The sequence below is a fragment of the Ixodes scapularis genome, unplaced genomic scaffold (genome assembly GCF_016920785.2).
Source record: "Ixodes scapularis isolate PalLabHiFi unplaced genomic scaffold, ASM1692078v2 PGA_scaffold45__5_contigs__length_3442486, whole genome shotgun sequence".
In the NCBI taxonomy this organism is placed as follows: domain Eukaryota; kingdom Metazoa; phylum Arthropoda; class Arachnida; order Ixodida; family Ixodidae; genus Ixodes; species Ixodes scapularis.
Window position 1 is genome coordinate 1,289,531 of NW_024609874.1, and position 6,789 is coordinate 1,296,319.

A 6,789-nucleotide genomic window follows, 5' to 3' on the forward strand; every position below is an offset into this window, starting at 1 on the left:
GTAAGGCTATATACGGTCGGGTCACAGCACCTGGGACCATTCGTCGCTGCACTCAGCTACGGTATGGTAGCTTGGTCAGGGCATGAAGCAAGGGTACAACTTGGAAATGCTCATCTTCATCACATTTGAAGCACATTTTTTTATTACTTTTGTGTCGAGTTGTCAGCATTTTAAGGGTGAGGAAGCAAGCAGCAGCGAGAGCAAGAAAAAAATTGAAAGCCGCTTTTATTGAGAATTTATTACGAGCACTAGGAAGCTGTGGAGTATTCTTAAAACACTTCTAAAGGTGAATTAGCGTATAAATGATGTGCTAGTGCCTTAAAAAATAATAATAAATTTAAATATAATCAATAAGGATAAAAATATACACCAGGAGGACTTAAACCAGAACTACACAATCTGTAAATTTGAAATTTGACACCATAAATTACTTCGCCACCACCCAATTTTATTTTTAGGTCGGTTATCGAGGTATATGAATTTCGTTTGTAGCTGTCGGCTGCAAGAGAGATAGCCTTATTTTCATTTACTTTACTATTCCCACCAAATATGACAAGTGACCAAGAATAGAACCTCATTTTTTGGCCGAGGCGCTGTACTTGCATCAAGGCAAACTAGCCTGGCTTGGTAGGCTTATATTTTGTTTCATCACCTGTTTAGGATTCTGTTGTCGCTCATCAAAAGAAAAAAAAAACTAAGTCTGACTTATTCTGGTGTACAGGTACCCTTGGCAGTAAACTCTGCTAAATGGGGCAAAATATATATTATACATTTTTTAGCAAATATGCATTGTTTTAGCAAAATGAGCTACACTATTTGACTAAGGTGAAACAGAACCAGCCTCTCCACCTGGGTCTGTTTTCATCTCTCGCAGACACTATTTCCTGCTTTTTGTGGTTTGTATCAGACTTTTGTGTCTGTCCGGCCAAAGCATCTGTGTTAGACTCAGACTGGTTTCTTTTTTTGGATATGTGCAGGTATTCTTCGCAGCAAATGGCTGCCAATCAGGAACATGAGTTTGTTTTCGGCTACCAAGAGCAAGTATTTTCAAGGTGAGCTATTACCCGCCTATATGAGTTTTGTGTTGCATTCCTCTTGGATGCTGTTTCCTGTGTGTTGTGGTCTTGCATTGGTATTTTGTTGTGTCTCTTCTGCAAAAACACCCAAGTTTGACTACGATTGGGTTCTTTCTTATACATGCAGGTCTTGGTGGCAAGCCCCAGCCAATCAAGGCCAGAAGTTTGCTCTTTGCCGCTCATCGCAAGTGTTTTCAAGGTGAGTGATTGATGCCTATCTGAGTTGTGTGTTTTATTCCTGACAGACACTCTATTTCCTGTCTTTATAGTGGTCTTGTGTCAGGCTTTTGTGTCTCTGTCCTGCCAAAGAATCTGTATTAGACTGAGACTGGGTTCTTCAGGATATGTGGAGGTATTCTTCGCTGCACATGGCTGCCAATCAGGAACACGAGTTTGTTCTCGGCCACCAAGAGCAAGTATTTTCAAGGTGAGCTATTGCCTGCCTATATCAGTGATGTGATGGCTGCGCCAATAGTGCCAAACTGCGCCAAGGGGCTAACCCTGCTACATCCTGCTACATTTTGCCAAAATATGGGTAATCTGCGCCAAGCCTGCGTTAAAGGGCCAATTTTGGTCGCCTTTCAGAACTGAGACTAAACTAAGTACCGTAACTGAGCATGCATGAGCTAGGCGGCGCAAACGGCCGCCCGACACAAAATACCCTGCATCAATCGTCCATAGTTTTTTGCATGGTTTTTTCCGCCATGCCGTCGACGCTAGCGTGCTGGGTACCAGCCATGACGTGACGCTGTGAAACGAAACTATGTTTCGGCGCGGCGGGAGTTACTTTTTGAGCTGAAGCTCTCTCTCCTGAAATCAACGGCCACACGGCGTTGCAGATATGGAGCTTCCTAAACTGAAACATAAGGACCGCCGCATGTTCATCAACATTCACATTCTTGTTTAAAACATATGCTGCTACAAAAATTCCTCTCTAACTCAAAGACTGCTGTGTCGAAGTATTGATTACGTAGGTTTCTCTTGGTGGGCTTTCTTTCGAGAGGGACCCCGGTACGTGAAAAAATGTGTCGCGAAGAAAAGTTGAAGTGAGCTAAAGCAAAGAAGGGAATGTCTGCACGCTGAACCCGCAGAGTGCGCTTATTTGTCTCGAGTTCAGTCGTTGCACAAAGCGACCCTGGCTCGCGATGTCTTGCATCAATGCGATCAGGTTCTTTTTTTTCTGTGTTTAGCTTGTACCTCGCCTGCCGGCCTTGCAAGCACGCGGCGCTGGACTCTTTTTTGTCGCATGCTGGGCAGTTACATTTTGCATAGACTTTTGGCAACCAGTTGGCGACGGAGCAGAAAGGCATGGTGTCAGTTTCGATCGAACAGCCGTTTCGCTCGCGCGACAAAGCACGTGCACCCTGCAAGCCTGCCGGAGTTGCCCTCACGTGCATGCGAACATAATTGCACGACAGAGGCACCAGCCTGGACGCTTGCAATTCATTGTTTTACATTTAATTACTTTTGACGATAATCTGGCACGTCGGCAATCAGTAAAACGGTGGCAAGCGGTTTTTCGGAATTGCTTGGCAACGCCTACAGCACTGTACACTTGTGGGATGTCGCAATGCCTCTTTGGAATTGAAATTGGACATTCATTACTACCCTAAGCTAAAGCAAAGCTTGCTCCATCCTTGCAGAATGTTTCAAAAAACAAAAAGAAATCTGTCATGTCATTGGAATTTCAGTTACATCTTGAAAGACTCCCAGGTGGCCGAACTTGACCATAATTGTTTTATTTCGGCGAGCAAGATTCTCTTCGCGTGTCCAGCATTTAAGACAAATATTTTTATTTTTATTAGAATATCTGCTTTAAAATCTACTTTTTCTGCTCCAAAACACTGTTTTGGCTGCTCCAAAAGGCGCTTCAAAATGGCTTAGGCCAATCACATCACTGCTATATGAGTTTCAGCATTTGTCAAGGAGCGCAAAAATCAAACCCCGGGGGTTGGCCATTGCAAAAATGTTGACTCGGAAGCGCATAGGGAGGAAGCTTTACAAAAGTATCCACCTGCCTCTAGAAGTGAAACCGAAACTAAGAATGTGCGTTCCATTTGAAAAAAGAAACATTGTCAGCCCGAATTAACTCGGGGGCGGCACGGAGCAAACAAGCCACGGTACGAGTAGGCTTGGTTCAGACTTTTGTAGGGGTAGTCGATGACTTGGTGTTTTCTAAAAAGTTATCTTTTTCTAAAAGTGTGGTGGTCGAATATTCGGGGATGGGCATTGAGTCAGGATCTTAAGGTAAAAATTTCATCCACATGCCGGGATTCATGTGCCTTGTCGCCCTAGCGAGGGGGACAAGGCCTTCAAAATTTTAGGTTCGCAAAAGGGGTGCGTCAGTATTGACGTCTCATTTTACGTCAGGCCTTTCATTTTAAAACTCCCTATGAATGACATGGCTAAAATTCGTTTGGGTGTACTTCCTCCCAGCAAGTATATGGTTCTGTCTCAAAAGGTCTAATCTGATGTTGACTGCACCTCAGGTCTCCACCGACGATTCATCAGGACGAGACCCAACCGGGACACTAGGGAGGAGCGGCTTAAGCAAGGGAGGCTACATATACGACAGCTTCTTGCGGACAAGAAACGAAAATAGATAGATGGTGAGTGTTTCAATTGCTAAGCCTTTTGGCATGCACATTCTGTTTGTTATGATTGAAGATTCCTGCAGAGTTCAATTTCAACTATTGTTAAATACCGAGCATGCGCTCAGATCGCAGAAGCGCCTACCCTCTGATTTGAAACGATCCGCAACTAATCAAAGGGCATACCAGATACCCATCCACCTGTTTTCAGCAATGCTCAAAATATTAAAAGAGCACATCAAGCGCCAGGTGCTTTGGCGTCTTTGCCACAATGGCGCCAGTTGCAGAGCTGACACACCTGTGACTGGCACAAGCCATGGCATGGCCTTTGGGAGCCAGGGAATCGAGATTAAAGAAGTAGCGCAGAAATTGGAGGCGGGTGGTGAAGGTGAGCAGAGTTAATGGAAAACAAGGATGAAGGGGGTCCGTCGCATGAGGCATCTATGTCCCGTGCATGTAATTTGAATGTGCTGTAGGCAGCTACTCGAAAAAAATTGTTACTTGTACGTAACTAATCAAAAATCTTTCTTGCAGTTTCCACGGCCCACAAGCCAGCAGGTGCCAGTTCGCTCTCGTTCAAAGGTGAGGATTGCAGATTTTCTAGCTTGCTCTGAAGCAGCAATACTTAAGCCAAACAAGCGGTACGGCATATTTAATTGACGGAACTTAGAACGACTGGGGACGCTTTCACTGAAGCTTGTTTTGCTGCAATATACGCGTGTATTGTAGCAAAACAAGCTTCAGTGAAAGCGTCCTCAGTCGTTCTGAGCTCCGTCAATTAAATATGCTGTATCGCTTGTCTGTCTGGCTTCAGTGTTGCTGTAGGCGACAAAACATGTGCCCAGTTTTGTCACAAGAGGCATATTATGTCACGCACATGTAATTTTGATTTTATCTGGCTTAGTGTGCTGTAGGCGGCTGGTCAAAGAAATTGGTACTTGGACGCAGCTATTCGCAAATCTTTCTGACAGTTTCCAAGGCTTAAGAGCCAGCAGGTCCCAGTTTGCTTCTCCTCAGAGGTGAGAATTCCAGATTCCCGAAGCAGGAATACTGAAGGCAGACGACCGGTACAGCATTTTTAATTGACAGAGCTCGGAACGACCGGGGGCTCGTGCATTGAAGCTTATTTTTCTGTAATACACGCAAGCGACATTGACGTATGCCCAGTTATGTTGCAAGAGGTTATCTATGTCCTGCGCATGTAATTGTTTTAATCTTTTCGACTTAGTGTACTTTACGGGGCTACTCAATGTAATTGCTACTTGAACGCAACTAATCGCAAATCTCTCTTCCAGTTTCCATGGCCTACAAGCAAGCAAGCACCAGTTTGTTTTTCCTCAAAGGTGAGCATTCCAGATACTTTAGTTAGGTGCAAAGCAGGAACTGTGAAGCCAGACGAGCCGATAGGTTTACTTAATTGACGGAGCTCAGAATGATCCATGGCAGTGGAATGGAAGCTTATTTTTTCACAATCAAACGCAGACATAATTTTGAATCTATCCGGCTTAGTGAAGGATTGCTACTTGTTGCGAACTAATCACAAATTTTTATTTTGCAGTTTCTATATGGCTACAGCTAGCAGGTGCTGCTTTCATTAAAAGGTGAGGATTTCACATTCTGTTTTCAAACAGCAAGTTTTTGAATGAGGGTCCTAAACAATTAACTTTCTTTTGCAGTAAACGCCAGATCCTCCAGTTGAGGAATATGTTAAATATATTTGGTATGGATAAGCCCAGTGTTTTGCTTCTTTATTCACAATTTCACAACAACAACAACATTTTTTTTAATTTATCACTCAAATACACACAAGAAGAGACTGCGTTGCAGAGAAATGTTGCGCTGAACGTGATATTCCAACTCGTTTATAGTTTTATTGGTAGCCAATATAATATATTGGATTCCAATATCCATAATACGCTGAGTATATTGGAATCATAAACCCTTATTGGATCCCCATACGACACATGGGGATCCAGTAAGGGTTTATACGGTATTGGATTCCAATATTTTCAGCGCATTATGGATATTGGAATCCCATAACAAATCCTTATTGTAATACAATACAATAAATGTAATGTTTTCCAATACACTGTCTATATTGTATTGCAATACAATAAAAATGTATTGTTTACCAATATCCATAATACGCTGTTTATATTGGGGTTTTCCAATAGGGCGTGCTCACGTTTATATGAATTGCTGGATTGCTTTTCATTTTCTTCCTCACTCCCCCGTGTGTCCCGTTTTTTACTCCGAGGATTATAGTAACCCTACATATATTGAATATTGCGGAAACAAGCGACAAAACGAAATACAGAAGAACACCAGCAGATATATTAAACTAAGCAGTTGCGTATCTTTTGTGCTCCAACATTTTATAGCGAAGCTGTATATGGATAGAGTTCCATGCATTTTTGGTGTCCGTGTTCAACAATATGTCAGAAATTTTATGTAAAAGTGCTCCATTGTATGGAAATGCATATACGCCCGTCACCTTTGTATACATTTTGATAAGAAAAGGCGTCGAAACGTGTGAAAATGAAAGTAACATCCTAGAACAATGGGCCTTCACCCGCTCGAGTCGAGCGACGTCACTGCTTTACATAAATAAAAGCAGCAGCTGCGGAGCAGGGCATTCCACTGTGTCCTGAAGTTGCTGTGGGGAGGCCACGTATATTTAGGAGTCCTGAAGAGCAACGTGCCTATCACGAGTGCCATCGTTCATGTATAAATTTACCTTTGGCAAAGAGTCTCATCAAACTTTCAATGGAACCCATGAGTGCATATCACAGTGATCACAAAGCAATCATCACTATACTGCTTCAGAAAGATGTATTTATACTGTAAATAAAAATTTGGTGAAGTGATTTTGTGTGTCTCTTAGTGAATCATTTGAGGTGGTGCTCTACAGCTCCGCTAACCAACCACCTTCATAGAGTGGAATGGCTCTAAATATTTAATTAAGACAGTCCAGAGAACATCGGACAAACTTAAAGTTTTCTAGGGTGTTTGTCCCGAAGCCAATGTCATCCGTCATAACTAGTCTAGTTTAATCCAGATATTTCATTAACCGAAAGCTGTTTTCAGGCCTAAAATACAAAACAAAATTTCGCACTTTATAA

General features: G+C 42.7%; 1 long non-coding RNA gene across 1 annotated transcript; it reads left to right on the top strand.

Moving 5' to 3' along the window:
• The first annotated feature begins 1,210 nt into the window (after window positions 1-1,210).
• On the top strand, window positions 1,211-3,622 carry LOC120844096. The gene is made up of 3 exons (XR_005716324.2): window positions 1,211-1,275; window positions 1,418-1,503; window positions 3,566-3,622. It is a non-coding gene; the product is annotated as an uncharacterized LOC120844096 (long non-coding RNA).
• Window positions 3,623-6,789: the final 3,167 nt, after the last annotated feature.